The following is a 15,618-nucleotide window of genomic DNA, read 5'->3' on the forward strand; positions in this document are numbered from 1 at the left end:
GAAAGCATTCTGCAGGTAGGCCAGACAGCCAGGAGCCAGTGAGCAGAATAACATCAAGTAAATGCCTGTTCACCTCTTCCATACCTACATCTTTTGATGTCCCCCTCACTCCGCTACATCCAGGATAATGGGGGCATTTGGCACCTTACTTCCAGGTATATACGAGAGATCGTTGGATTGGGATGTTCAGACTGAAAGGCACTAATAACAACATTTCTTCCCTTAGTCTCTACAGCTGTTCCTTTACCATCCCATTGGCCATGTCTGTTCAGATCATTAGCTCTTTAGCATAGTGCTATTTCTCACTCATAGGAAGGGACAGTGCAGCCAATGCTTCCACAGACTTCAGCAACAACACATCTTGGGTTCAAGCTCACTTGTCAGCACAAGCTACCAAAAGAAATAGCCATGCAACTTTGCAGGATTTGTTTAGCACTCTCAGTCTGATCAGTGCCTACCCAAGCTGAGCTTCGCACAGCAGATCTCAGCAGCGCCTGTAAGGAGGCTGGGCTGACTTAAAGCAAGAACTCTCCTGCCAGACTGACATACACAGCAGTTGATTCTTCCAACCATGTTCCCTTCCAGTTATGGAACAACCTCAAAAAGTACTAACTTGCACTACTTGTTTTGTATTTCAAGTATGCAAGACTAACACCCAGCAAATAAGATACCATACTTCCTATCCTTGTTTCAAAGCTCTGAAAAACACAGCTCATGCTAAGCACCACCTTCAGAGTACATACTTAAACGATACTTGCACCTTTTGGTCTTAAAGGTGGAAATATTTCTTCTCTTCTTGGAAGGACGTCTGTCATTCAGGTTTTGTTTAAGGACAAAGGGGCAGGTGAGAAATCAAGCAAGAAATAGACTTATCAAGTTATTTTCAACAATAGAACTGCAATTTTGTTTTTCATTACAGGTCACCTTAAAGGTTTTGCAAGAGCCTTTCCTAGATATTAAATTCTCCAGTGAAAGTTACAGCAGATATTTGAAAGTTGAAGTGATTTTATCTTCAGAATCAAATGTAAGCTTTGCTGCTGTCAAAAGCTCTGTGCTTGTGTCATCTAAAATACATGTTCTATCTTAATTCTGAAATAACTGATACAGCTTTTGGTCTGCAGACAGGTTGCATCTTTGGGAGTTTCACTGCTCCAAAGCTTCAGTAGCTACACTATTCCACAGCCTCAGTAAAAGGGGGAAAATACAAGTCACACAGAATGTTTTCAAGAAACATGTTTTCGCCTTCTCCTCAGATAAGGGTTGGGGGTGAAAAAGCAGCGCCAGCAAAACGCTACCAGCAGTGAGCACTGCATGCTCATAAAAGCCCTTCCCCAACTGATTAATTGAAGGCCCACACACTAGCTGTAGCCTCCGTGGCCGGTTGTGTCATGCAAACCTTTCCAAACTTGGCCAAGGCTACCAAAAGTCCCAGCTACTCCCATAACAAGACTTTCCACACTAGGAATTGCAGAAGTAGCTCCCAACAGCAGAATTTGCCTCTTGGGCCACTGGAAAGGACAACTTAAAGCTAATTTCCATTGGCTTGTCAGCCTAATTCACCTGATGTCAGAGGAATAGTTTCACTAAAGTTGCTCACATCCCCCCCCACCCCCTCAGCAGTTTTACAGGATATGCAGAGCCCCTTGCCAACGGCAGCCCATGTCAGTAAACGCTTTTCATCAGCAGGAAAGAAAAAAATCTAGAGTCAAAGAGGAAAAAAAAAAAAAGCCTCTTATCTTCTGCAGTATTTCACTTCTGCGTTCCACCAGAAAGGTGATCATCCAGTCATCATACACCTGTCGGTCTGGCATATAGCAAGCTATGCAGGACAGTGGTCATGAAGTCTGTGGTCTGTCCTTCGTGAAGGGAAGTCTTCAACATCTGGAGAGAAATCAGTGGCAGGAGAGGCAACATAAGTCCTGCTCCAGCTCATCAGAAACACAAAGGGACTGTTAGTTTGGCAGTTAGAGGATCACAGAAGACACAATCCCTTTGTTGTGTGTACAGAGGCTTTATATTTTGTCCAGCTAATAGATTTAGAAGCTTTTCCCCTCATGTTTTCTTATCTGCAAAACTTGTACTCTAACAACAGCACTGACTTCATGAAGATCAGATCTGCCCTGAGAGTGTATGGAGATGCTAGAGCACCCACTTTCAGAGCACTTTGCCAATTGTTATACAGGACTTGCACAGACAAGATACACAAATAAGTATGTTAATCCAAAAAAACCCTCTAGCTCACAAGTTCATACTACACAGCTCAGTTCATGAAACTCGCTGCTCAACTCAGTGGAGGAAAGAGCCTTTAAGGCCTGTTACAGCCTAGGACTAACTGAGGCTCTCGAAGCTGAGACAGCCCAGGCTGACTTGCCACAGAGCACAGGGCAGCCACCCAGGCTCCCCATGGCACAGCACACCCAAGCCCTTACCCAGTCCTGTCACTCTCTGGACCCATTTCCCTACCCCAGAGGGGAAGCCCAGGGAGGTACCAGGCACGACTGCTCAGGACAGTAAAGGCTGCCTGCTGCCCTCAGCTGCTGGCTGCCCACCACCACAGGGAGATGTCCTGGGGAGGGGGAACTCAAGGGCTTATCCCAGGGATCCTTCCTGAGGTGAGCAGGAAGACAGAGGATTAACAGGATGGGTGTAAGAAACTAGCAAAGCATCTTGCCTCTTCCCACTTCCCTCCTGTGGGCAGGGTACAGCTCTGCATGACCTTGGTGTTCTCAGGCATAGAAGATCAGGCTGGTCAGGGCCACCTTATATTCAAGGCAGCCAAGGCAGGCCTCTGCCCACTGGCAGGATATGGCCAACAAGCCCCAGGTGAGAGGCCCCAGCAGCCCCACCAGGGCAGCTGGATTGATCACAAGCAATTTCTCCCTGGGGGTGCAAGAGGCAGGAGAAAGGTCACGGGCAGCCCCAGGAGCTGATCCTAAAGATGCTGATCCCTAGCTGTGGCAGGGCAGCAGGGCAGAGAGAGGCTCCTATAGCCCCAGGAGACCCAGAAACCAACACCAGGCACAAGGGCGGAGCGGCAGCTGGTAAGGAAGGGGTACAAGGCACACAGGCAACCCGTACTCACATGTTCTTAAGCTACTCCTTGTAAGCATCCAGCAGCCAAGCACAGCCTGCAAAGGTCTTCCGCTACTGTCTGTAGGACCTGCAGAAAGACAGACCTGTCTCACAACAGGCATCTTTCTCTACCTGACATCCTTTACCAGTACGTGTTCTAAGGGCCTGCCCTATAGATGTGTGCGGCCCCAACACATGTAACCCCATGCAAACATATGTGCAGGATAGCACCACCTTGCTGTGCAAGGGTGCCTCTTGCCTGCAACAGCACTCTGCTCATTGCAATCCCCAAGACAATGCAAAGTGAATAAATAAGGCATTACAAACGTAGAGCAAAGATTGCTCTACTGCATACCCAAATGACATCTTGGACCATCCTCAAGAGCTAAGAAGCTATCGCCACTAAACAGTTAACAGCTGTTGGGGAGGCAGAGATATGACCTGCATTTAACTACAGCACCCCCACTCCCTTCAAGCCTTAATCCATTGGAAGTTTTAGGGTGCAGGAATCACCACAGAACCCTGCACAGCTGCAACCTGATAACAGCCTCCTATACCACTTGCAATTTAACCTAAAGCCACAGGCCAGCCCCAAGCAGTCCCATGATGAGAAACAAACCAAAAATAAGCACCTCCACATACATCAACCTCACAGATGTAGCCCAGCTTCCCCAGCAGCCAAGCAGGGGAAGCAGAGCAGAGCAAGAAGCAATAGTAGGTTCAGCCAAAGGTCCAACACACAAAAAACAAATACAAGCTGGTGAAACTGAGACATCCAGGGCAGAACACTAAGCTTAGTAATGACCACAGCTGTATAAAGACCTGCCCACAGCCAGGAAAAAAAAGAATAGACCCTCAGCTGGAGCTTAAATGGTGGTGGGGAGGACCCAGGTGAGGCTGCTCAGGGCAACTAGGGCCTGTAAGGGCCCTCAGGCCCTGCAGGGCTGTTCCTCATTGCTGCCTGAGAGCAGGTGGTCTTTCTGGGAGAAACAGAGTGAAATCAGACAATTAGTTTAGACAAAATCTCTGACTTTTTGGGGTGCCTCCCCCCACATTCCTTGCATAGACAGACAACTCCTAAGGCATCTTCCCTTCCCCAAACAGTGAGGGAGGAGATCTTCCAAAGTCAAGAGAGTTAGTTCAACGTCCAGAGTTAGGGAGGAGGGATGAGAATTGAAGGTTCCGATCTTGATTTGTAGAGTTTTGTTTAAATCTTTGTCCAGTCAGTCTACAAAGTAACAAAGCAAGGTGGAAGACATGAGACTCTGTGGCATCACAAAATAATTATCCCTCTCCCTCAGAAATATGATAGAAGTCACTAGTACTTCGAGGCTTCTTGTCTCCTCCTCAGTGAGCAACTTGGCAACCCCACGTCCACGGGTCACGGCCACCTCCTCCCCCTCAGGGTGGAACAAGGCCCTGCCCCAGCCCCGCCCAATTGGGGCTGCAGGGGCAGGACCCACACCTAGGTGGGGTGGGGATGAGGTGGGGTGAGACTAGACGAGACAAGACGAGATGAGACGAGACGAGACTGGACCGGGCCGGGCCGGGCTGGGCCTCAGGGTGCCTGCAGGTCCCCGGGGCCAGTTCCCAAGCAGTGCCTGGGGCTCCCGGGCCCATCTCTGACACCAGCAAGGGGTTTGGGGCTCAGGACCAGGCACGTGCCGCTGGTCTGGGGGCTCAGGGGCAGAGACTGAGTCATGGTTTTGGGGTTCAAAACCAGGGTCATTTGTCAGTTCGGGTCTCAAACACAGAATGGGGTGTGTGGTGTTGGGAGTCAAAAACAAGCCCAATGGGCTGGTTTTGAGGCTCAGCAGCAGACGCGGAATCCTGTGTTTTTCAGGCCTTGAAAGGGGGCTCAGGGGCCATTCTGGGGGCTCAAAGCCAGGCTCGTTTGGCTGGGTTTAGGGTCAGAAACATGGGCTTAAGTTCTGCATTTTCAAGAACTTGAAAACAGAGACCAAGTCCTGCATTTTCCAGACCTGGACATGGGCTCGGGGGGGCTGTTCTGGGGGTGCAAAACCCCGGCTCATTTGACTTCAGGAAGGGAGGGCAAGTCGTGGGCTTTGGGCCTCAAAGGGAGACGCGTGTCCTTGGGGGTCAAGGCCCGGCCCATGCGGCTGGTTTTGGGGCTCAGAAACAGAGACTAAGTCCTGTGTTTTCTATACTTGAAAATGGAGACTCGGTCAGTCCTGCATTTTCCAGACTTGAAAAACAAGTCCTGCATTTTTGGGGCTGGGAAATGGGCTCCTGGGGCTGGGCTGGGGGTTGGAGCAGAGACTGGGTCCTGCCCGTTTGGGCTCAGAAACGGAGACCGAGGCGGCTGTTTCTGTGCAGGGGGGCGGGAGGGTGTTGGGCTCTGGGCAGGCTGGAGGTGGGCAGGGTGCATGGACCCCCCCAGAGGTGGGGCTCTGGTCACGTTGGTCCCTGAAGCTCGGGAGGCCAGCAGGCACCAGGCCAGACTCGAGGGAGTCTCTGGGGGAAAAGGCACGTTTTCACACTGTCTTCCTCTGGCCAGCTCTTTATTTGAGGTGTGCACAACAGCCAGAATAGTCATTAACTCATTAGTCCATATTTAGGCAATGCACAATTACGACAGTTCATATTCTTATGACAGTGATTGATTTATGACCTTGTCAAAGCCCACACTGCTATAATGAGCAGAAGCTGTAATTAGCTGAAGGATGGGCAGGGCTGTCCCCAGCCAGGAGCAGGGCAGGCGGCAGCATCGTCCCCAGCGCAGGCAGCCTGGCTTCTTCCTCAGGGATTCAGCAAACCCTGGGCAGGTCTCTCCCTGTCTCCTTTCAAGGGCAGAAACGATGTGTCCCAGCACACGCTGGGCAAATTGCTCGGCAATTTGTGGGGGCAGCGCCACCGGCCCGGTCGCCCTCACTCGCCGCAGATGAACCCAGGGCTGAACCGGCTCCTCCATCCCTGGGGAGAAAGGCACTTTTCAGCCAGAAAACAGCCAAACAGCATCTTCGATTTCACATTACACTTACATGTTACTTTCTGTATCTACTAACTAAAATGTTTAGTAATCAGACAATATTTGTAAACTAATAATTCATTATTATTTAAGTACTTGTAAATTGATTGTTCAGCATGTACTCAATATTAAACTATGATACTCATAATCAAGTGATGGCAGCGATTGATTTACAACCATGTCAAGAGCCCCCCTGGCGCCACAGCGAGCAGGAGCTGCGCTCCCACCCCCACGCAGGTGGCAGGAGGCCGGCAGGATCAGGCAGCACCCAGCAGTTGCCCAGCACAGGCCTTTCCCCTCGGCATCGGGCAGGGGGTGGCCTCGAGGGGGGAGCAGCTGTGGGTTCATCCCCAAGCAGTCAGGCCCCAGGCACTGCTCTGGCACAGCTGCAGATATCTCCAGCTCTTGCTCCTGCCAGCAGCCATGCCACAGCCCAGCGCCAAGCACCATCCCCTTTGGCTCAGCCCACAGTCACCTCCTCGACGAGGAGCCCACGATGGGGTAGAGTCTGGCGAGGCAGCGGGGCGGCAGTGAGTCACGGTTTCACCCGCCTGCGGGGCCAGGATGAAGCCACTCGCGCAGTCAGGACCTACTTCAGAGATCTTCCGGGCTCAACATTGGGTGGGAGGCAACAAGATGGCCTTCAGTGAGTGTGAAGAGGGCTTCGTCGATGGAGAGTCAGGCCCTGAGTGCTGCTCCGGTGCACCTGTGGGTCTTCCTCTTGCTCCAGCTCAGCCTGGTGCCTGGTTTCCTGCAGGCAGTTTCCATCGTGGGCAGAACAGCTTCAACCTGGGGAAGATTAACTTCTTCCCAATTAAAATAAAAATGCAATTACTAATTCACACAGTATGAAACAAAGACAAACATTAAACATTTAACTAAACATTAAATAGCTTTAAGAACCAGCTTACCATGACAGGTTACTCCTGCCCTTAAGTCATCCATGAATCCTTGGGAAATGGCAGTAATTGGCCTGACCTGGAGTGGAGAAGAGCTGTAGCTCAGACCCTGGGGCCCTGGCTGCAGAAACATGGGAATGAACAGTGATACCACCAGTCTCCTCTAAAGAAACAAAATATGCATGAATATGAGTGGTGTGTTTGATTTTTATAGGTATTGTTGCCCTTACCACTGTGACTTTCCAGTATTGTTAGAAATACTAAGATGGTGATTAGCAAAGCAAGAAGGTATAGCAGTAACTCTGTGAGCTTAAGTTAATCTGTTACTTGTCAGCTTTTCAGTTTGCAGTTTCAAGTTTAACAAACTTACAAGTTGACCTAAACTAAGACTTCTTGGGTAGTGTAAGATTTGGTGCATCCATCAACATAATGTAGAAACTTTAGGGAGGGGCAGGCTGTAAGGAATGCCATTCAAATCACTACTCAAACACAGGATGAAGTGCTACAGCATTTTTACAGGTATAACTAAGAGAGAGAAGCTGAACATGCAAGTAGAATACATCAAAGCTCCTGTGCAAATACTAATTAGTAATGATGGCCTGCTGCAGAGGCTAATGACAAAAATGAGAACCAGATAATGGCCTAGGAAGCCCAGTTAAAAAGTAGGAAAAAACTGCAAGTTCAAGAAACTAATAGTATCTTTAATTGGAAAAAAAAAAAAGAAAAAACAAAACGCAAACCTACTGTAAACCAAAAGGAACAAGAGATGGCTGTCCAAATCATGAAGCAAATGAAGACCCTAAAAAAGAGTTCATACTTCAGGAATAGATGGTCTTAAAAAGTGATTCCATAAATCTCCATCAACTGCTAGGAAAACACTCCAAAACCAAGCACCTTCATGGCCTTGATGGGGCTCTCTGGTTTGTTGTACAGGGTAATCCTCTACAAGGCAACAGCTTAAAGAAACAGCTGAGCCTAGTGCTGGAGCTATTGGTTTCAGTCATGTTCTTTCAAGCAAGTGTGTGTAAGTACAGGAGAAATTTTGGAGGGGAAAATAATGAATAGTAAAATGTTGATTCTTCCAGAGTAGAAGTAACATTGAAGGAAAATGGTTGTTGTGGCTTAACCCTGGCCAGCAGCTGAGCCCCACACAGCTGGTTATTCAGAATTGGAAGGGTAAAAGTGAGAAAACTTGTGAGTTGAGATAAAGACAGTTTAATAGGTAAAGCAAAAGACACGCACACAAGCAAAACAAAATAAGGAATTCCTTTACTGCTTCCGATTGGCAGGCAGGTGTTCAGTGGTCCCTAGGAAAGCAGGGCTCCATCATGTGTAACGGATACTTGGCAAGGCAAATGCTGAATGTCCCCCCTTCCTTCTTCTTCCCCCAGCTTCATATGCTGGGCACGATGTCACATGGTATGGGATATCCCTTTGGTCAGCTGTCCTGGCTGTGTCCCCTCCCAGCTTCTTGTGCACCCCCAGCCTACTTGCTGGCAGGGCAGTGTGAGAAGCAGAAAAGGCCTTGACCCTGTGTAAGCACTGCTCAGCAATAGCTAAAATGTCCCTGTGTCATCAACAGTTTTCAGCACAAATCCAAAATATAGCCCCATACAAGCTACTATGAAGAAAATTAACTCTATCATGGCCAAAACCAATAAAACAGTAGAGGATAATCATACCTGTCTATAACTGAGGCTTAACTATTGCATTTCATGTTTCCTGAAGTTGACGCTATGGCACATGACTGTAAGTCATGGGTTAAAACCTTTCCTGTGAAGGAAAAAAGATGGTAAAAATCTATGCCTAAATATAGCAACTGCAACTTTAAAGAATAATCTTTCTCTCTTTGTTATAGGCAAGAGATGGAACCAAGGAATAACAATCTGGTGAACAGCTGTTTAAGAATAATAGCTAATGAACTGAATAAAAGAAGAAAAAAATCTACTGACTAGGCTGTTAACATCTTACTCCTATGGAGGAAGATGTTCTAGCCTGGGTAACTAAGATGATCATTAACACCAATTTTATGTTATTTTTAAATGTCTTCCACAAGTATCACAGAAGAGCAAGTAGTTCATTCCACCCCATAGATATTGATAAGTATGTGCTGCCTAACTTTGCTTTAATTATTTTCCATTATCACATATTTATAAGAGGAGGAAAAGATGCAACATTTAGCTCATGGCCATGACTGAAATTATAGGAAAGAAGAAAATAAGGAACCCAAGTGGCACAAATTCAAGGGTGTCTCAGAGTCCAAGCAAGAGAAACTCTGTTTCTCTCCCACTGTTAAATACAATCAGAATGACCTGATCATGAATATATTTATGTCCAAATTGTGAAGTATGTATATAAGTCTGTGTAGATATAATTATATGTATTTGTAAATGATACTTGAGTTGGAAGAAACAAGTGATTCAATTAAGTCCAAATGTTTCCCACATGCAATCTGGTAAAGTATAATTTGTTATCATTAAGCTATCTCTGCAACTTCAGAAGGGAGAACTATACTTTCATGTCTTTCAGAAAACCATTACAGAAATTAATGGTCCTTGAATAGGTAAAAAGGAGTAGGTAAAAATAGGTTAAAATTAGTACTTGGCAGATAGAAGAGCTTCCTCAATTAGAGATGTCAAAAAACTAAATCTGTAGTATGTAGGCATGCAACTTTATGGGAAAGTGTTATCAAATGACTAACCAAGTAATTGTAAAAATGTAAAGTTACTATATTCCTTTCCTGAATGTTAGCTGCTATTTTCCTGTTAAAATCCTTTGAGCAAGATAGTCAGTAAAACATGTATTGTGTCATCTTTGCAGTAAGACCACAGTTCGAAGTTGCCACCCACACTGTACCTGTAGTAGAAGAGACTCCACCAGTGACTGAGGCTGTAGGAGTCTGTGGGCACAAGAGGAGCAGCCAGCACTGTGCTCTCAGGGATAAAATTGTTTCTAGCAAGTTACCCTGGGTTATCCACCCTGCCAAGGTGTTAGTCTCTACAGTCTGTCAGTTACAAGATGCGGTAACTTCCCAACAGTGCAACTTGTTCAGGCCTCTCAGCTCCAGTATTGTTGCATTTGGCCTTGTACCCTGGTCTAAACCGTCACTAACATCTGCCATAGTGTGAAGTGTATGTTGATGGTTGTGTTACTGAGTCCTGGCTACTGCATGTGTACAGTGTGAGCTTTCATCCTGGCAGCAGGCAAGAGCAGGTTAGTGGGTGGGCTGTAGTGCTGGGTGTTGTCAGAGCTGTGTCCAGGGCCAGTATGCTGTGCCAGCGTCATTCCCGCTGGAGGGCTGTGCAGGGCTTTGACCTGTGCCATGTGCTGTGCCTCTCTCCTTGGAGTCTCATCACCTTGCACTGTCAGATCCTGAAGGCTGCATGCCTGCTAGTATTGTCCTTAATGTATGAATTGTCCTTTCTTCCAGGTCTGGGCTGGTATTATGAATTTAGACCTTTGTGCTAGGGAGCAAATAGAGCTTAGAAGATACACTAGTAGCTAATAGTCACTTAGGTAGCCAATAAGTGCTTCTCAGCAATGCACCTGCACGAAGCTTAACAGCCAATTAGTGCTGCAACTTCTGTGCTGATCAAGTATGCTCCCTCCAGTCAGCACTATTAGCCTTGTAGGTGAGCGAAACCAATAAGGAGATTGAGCAGGGCCTGATGAAACTAGGATGCTTTTCAAAAGCCTGAGTACTTGGCTTTCAACTTACAAAGATCTCTTTAACAACATGTGTTCAGGTCTGTTTTGTGTGTACATGCCCCTCTTTTGTAAGAAGTCTAAAGTCAGAATGATATGGTTGGAGGAACATAAGTATGGCTGGCACAGGCTAGAAAACACTGAATCAAAACCTTTCCCCTAAAGCATGGCTGAGTCCCCAGCAGCTCAGAAATTCAGACCTGATAAACCTGACCAAAAATCCCACATATATCAAGCTTTCTTATGCCATGGCCAAACTTCCAAGATTAGCAGGTAGTACCCGATGAACATGAACTGAAGCAGGACTTGCTCCTGTCTCGGTCTGAAGGAGTTTCCTGTTAGAGTGCAGATGAACTGTAAGTAAACTGCAACAAAAACAATGGAAACAAACCAGAAAGCCTTCACCTGCATAATGCTTATTTTGGATATACTAAAAGCACTAAAAATCAGAATTTCTATAGACTGCTTTCTCAGGAGCTCCCTCCGGCTTTCTGCATACAAAGGACAATCTTCAAACTCTCAGGGTCAGGAAAATCTCCTTAAGATTTTGCATATAAAAATGTTTCTCAAGTTAATTTGAGAAGGAAGAATCAAAAGTATTTCAAAGCAGACTGTTAGTTATGAGAACAATTGCCAACATTTTTGAGTTCCATTTTTATTTGACAGCCCAATGAGTGCTACTGTGCCAGGTTTTTATCTTGGAAAAACAAAACCATTCACTGGAGCCCAGAGATGAACATCAGCTTCCTAGGAAGGTTAAGCAGATGGAGCGGTGGACATAGGCACAGCCTGTCAGACTGCAGATGAGAAGGTTATAGTGAGCTGCCCCCATACTTTGCTTTGAGGACCTCCGACAGCTAATACCTGAGTTCAGGGAAAATGTTATGGGGTAGAAAGAATAACATTTTTAGGTGAAATGCCCAGATATTATTCTCAGTTCTCCTGTCACTTGGGCTGTAGTCAGTCAGACTCTGCCTACTTTCAAACATGTTTAGGATCAGTATTTCAACTCCAAGAAGCAGTTGAAATAGTCATTCTGTCAAACACATCCCTCACCCTGTCTTTATAGTAGCTCTTTGTGGGCCAAAGCAACCCCAGCAAGATTTCTTATTTTTACCACCTTAAAATAATACCCCCAAAGGAAAACTCATGGAGCTAGTCAGACCCTTGTTTCTTAAATGTTTATTCCTATTAGGCTTAGCTCCTTCCCCCCAATATCCCAGTAGCTATCTTGCCATAACAGACATGCAAGGTTACTGATGTCATTCTTCAAAACCTAGAAAACCTGAACATCTCTTCCTGCCTGCTTTGCATTTCACTGAGTAGTTGATCTACTGCACACAGTTTGTGTGTGCAGAAGCAGCAGGCAGCTGCTGTCACTAGTTGGTGTGTGATTCCTTCCCTTTTCACAGAGGACTTCCTTGGTGCCTCTAGCACTGCTGGAGGAGGTAAATACCTCTGCAGAACTGTGCCCCACCAAAATACTCAGGACGTAGCAGCGAGACAAGAGGCTGGTGAAGAGCTGCCAATTACAGCCCAACAAGCAGCTAACTGCTTTCACTGGGAGCTCCCCAAGTGGACTGGAAGGCCGCAGAATAAGGATCTCGGCAGCCAAGAGGAAAGGAGAGACTACTTCGCCCAGGTGCCACATCTACCACAAGCTGACTGGAGCTTCAGGGACAATCCAGTAAAAGCAATAACAACTCCTTTCTCTGAAGAGGTTCACAAGAAGGGGAAATGGGACCTCTGTCTGCTGCTGCAATGCTACTGGCAAAGACAGCAAAAATATATCATCCACAAGCCTTTAGTCAGAGACTCTGGAGTAAAGGACCTTCCCTGAACAGAGGAGGATGAGGCAGAAAGAAGTGAAGAGGTGGCCCTAAACCCAAGAGCTGGAACATACCTATTGGGAAGCCTTCCAAGGTTGGAAAGCTGTTCTACAGTGAGATGCCTGCCACAATGAAAAGGCGATCGCAGAAAATCAACTAGCCAAACAAAGGAGAAGAGTCACCCCAGGCACAACAGAAGAGAAGACCTGGCTCACAGCAGGATTAGGTTTGGTGCACACCTTGCATTGCTACAACATTGTCTCTGAGGTAAATGGGGACCCCGTAATTACAGGTGCTGTTAAACAATTCCCACCAAGGAACTGTGTAGTCAGACTGGCTGGCAAGCCAAGAATGCATCTTATCCTTAAATGTGAGGAGGACCAGCCAGCTTCCAGTGCCTTCCCCTCAGTTAAATACTGGTCCATACACCTGGAGTCAGCCCTGAGCTACCTAGGAGTACTGGTACTGCTATTTGAAACAACACACAGCCCTGCAGAGAAAAATCTGTTCAGAGCATCTAGACGTGGGCAGTAAGGGGATGCTAAAGTGATAAAAGAGGAAGTTAAAACAAAAATGGGGGTGATGGTAGGGAGGAGGACACAAACAGCATCTTAGTATGACTTCTGGTGCTGCTGGGAGAAGGTCCCTTGGGACTTGGCCACCGCAGGGCATTGCCTGCACGTGCAGTGTCAGGCAGTCACCAAACCAGGAGGAGAGGAGAAAACTGCTGACAACTCATAACTCCTGTAGAAAGTAACGCTGCTACTGCCGCTGTAAGTGAAAAGTGTGGAGTTTTAGGACTGATAATGTAATTCATTTATCTGTGTAAAAAAACTTACATTCAAAATGCCTCAGTCAGAAGATTCCAGACTGCAGTGTGATAGCACCAGAAGGGGCTCACTGATCAAACCTGAGAGGCTTCATAGGGAGGGCAATGCAAAGTGAATTAAAACTGATCAAAACATGCCTGTGCACTAAGTTAGATTAATGCCGCCATACATCATCCTGTGTCAATACGATGTGGCAGTGTCACTTCCCGGTGTTACTTTATTAAAGAAACTGTATGAACACAGATCCGTAACACCATCTTTGGGTTTGATTCATAAAGCACCACAGCAAACGAACTTCCAGGCTTTAACTTGTATTACATTTAGCATTGTTAGAAATCTGATACTGTGCACCAGGAACAAGCAAGTCACAAGAGATGAGGTGATGTGAATGCTACAAATCTGCCTGAAATAAATTACCAGTGGGTTTGATCAGTAAAATCCATGACGCAGAAAAAGCATTGAGTGAATAATATGACTGATGAATAGATAAGACTTTGAAACACTCTGTTTAAACATCTATCGGCCACAACAAACCCTGGTCAAGTAGGGTAAAAAAATACATCAAGTTTTGCAGGGATTTCAGTTCTCCATAGGCAAGTTACGGTTGTGAGATGACTCTAACAAAGAGGAAATGAGTGGCTCCTGCACTTACTTTGTGGGCACTGCATTTTGGGGACCTCAAGATTGCCTCACAGATGGCTTTGGGAGTAGGGTCAATGTTGCTCAACTTCCCCTCCTGCATTTCATAAAAATCTGGGTAGGTCCAATTATACTTTGATTCTTGACTGATGAACTCAGTATTTTAAGGACTCAAAATGAGGCTGTTCCATGCCTGCTCTGTGGAGTGAACTGTCTCAGGGACTTAGTAATGGAAGCAGTCTGTACTGTGGGAAAAAGAACCCATTGCAAATATCAATGCTCAATAACCAAATCATACCTCCATCAGTAACTGTATGTTTTATAACGTATTTATATATGTCATCCATTCACCACTAAGTCTGAAAAAAGAAGAGGGGGGGGAAAAAAACAACACACAACCTTCAGGCCAAGCACATACTACAAATACAGGAGAAATACCAAATCATTGATGCTTGGGTTTTGTTTTTTTTTTCTTCTTCTTCGTCCTTCTTCTCCCTAAGATAAATCTGTGAAAGTAAAAGAAGATCCTGAGCTACTGGAAAAGGAATCCCAATGGGATGCAACCATCATGTGCCACATAAGGAAAAGTAAATATGGGGATGCACAGATAAAGGATATTATCATAACAATTTATGTAAATGTTGTAGTCTGTGATGTGGTGAGATGTTCCAGCTAACCCCATAGGCAGACTGTGGACAGAGGGTAGAAATGTCTCCCCTGTTCTGTACCCAGCCAAGCAGTGGGCTACCTCTCCAGAAAAACATTTGTCTCCTGCAGGTCGTATTTCCCGTCTGCCATCCCTGTGACAGTAGGCATCCAGGTTTAGAGAAAACGAAAGTCTAAACTACTTCTAGGTAGAACCTTAGTGGAGGACACATGCAGAATTATGAGGCGATGTGTTTGCAGTTGCCTGACTGTGCGGTTTAACCTTCTCTTGCAAAAACCAACCAGCCACTCGCTCCTGTTGAAGATACCAAGTCAGGATCTGTATTTAACCCCTTTCCCATGTGTACATACAAAGGCATTACCTGTTTACTGCGTAATTAGGTAGGTCATCTAAGTTTTCTATGCCAATTATTTTTGCTTCTGGTTTTGTGCACCCCTTTAAAACTCTTTCTTAATTTTGCTGTATGAGATGTGACATAGAAGAAATTTGTCACGCTTGGCTCTTTCTAGAGTGATGCTTGTGCGGCTTCTGGTTTACGGAGGCAACTGTTTTTCGGTGTGCGAGACCTGAACAAGATGTTGAGCTTTGATGACAGGCTGCTGCAAAAAGTGTATGACTTGTAGGGTGTCATGGCAGTTTAATTCTCAAAGTTGAGGGGATTTTCTTCTTAGCACAACCTGCTTTGTTGTCTGACACACGGGTTCCATGGACTTGCTGCCAAAGACATGGAGTCATATTCTCAAAGGGGTTTACGCATTACTGATAGGATTTTTTTTTTTCCCTAATGATTTAAGTGCCTAAATTCTGTTTTTGAAGTGACTTCGTCCAGAGTCAGGGAAGTATTTTGGAACCCAGAGTTATAAAGTAGCTCAGTAGAGGGATTATCAAAACAGCTCATAAATGCTTCCAGATCTGCACCATGGGACCATTTTGGAGAAATGCACTTGCCAACACCCTTGAGTTCTCTTTAGTTTTCAAAAATTCAAGA

The 15,618-nt window shown here is 46.0% G+C and overlaps 2 long non-coding RNA genes across 2 annotated transcripts in view; both read right to left on the minus strand.

Annotated features, from left to right (window-relative positions):
* Positions 1 to 1,753: 1,753 nt before the first annotated feature.
* On the minus strand, positions 1,754 to 3,748 carry LOC148051510 (uncharacterized). Its single transcript, XR_015699606.1, has 3 exons — positions 3,705 to 3,748; positions 3,083 to 3,160; positions 1,754 to 1,881 (listed from the first exon to the last, which is right to left on the minus strand). It is a non-coding gene; the product is annotated as an uncharacterized LOC148051510 (long non-coding RNA).
* A 1,874-nt stretch (positions 3,749 to 5,622) lies between these two features.
* Positions 5,623 to 15,618, minus strand: part of LOC148051511 (uncharacterized) — a 39,402-nt gene continuing 29,406 nt past the window's right edge. The window contains exons 5-7 of the long non-coding RNA XR_015699830.1: positions 6,973 to 7,123; positions 6,537 to 6,867; positions 5,623 to 6,006 (exon numbers count right to left, since the gene is read on the minus strand). This is a non-coding gene — a long non-coding RNA (uncharacterized LOC148051511). The remainder of the gene's footprint in view (positions 6,007 to 6,536; positions 6,868 to 6,972; positions 7,124 to 15,618) is intronic.

The sequence above is a fragment of the Nipponia nippon genome, unplaced genomic scaffold, assembly GCF_047370975.1.
Source record: "Nipponia nippon isolate SJK-2023a ecotype South Korea unplaced genomic scaffold, ASM4737097v1 scaffold_6, whole genome shotgun sequence".
Classification (NCBI taxonomy): domain Eukaryota; kingdom Metazoa; phylum Chordata; class Aves; order Pelecaniformes; family Threskiornithidae; genus Nipponia; species Nipponia nippon.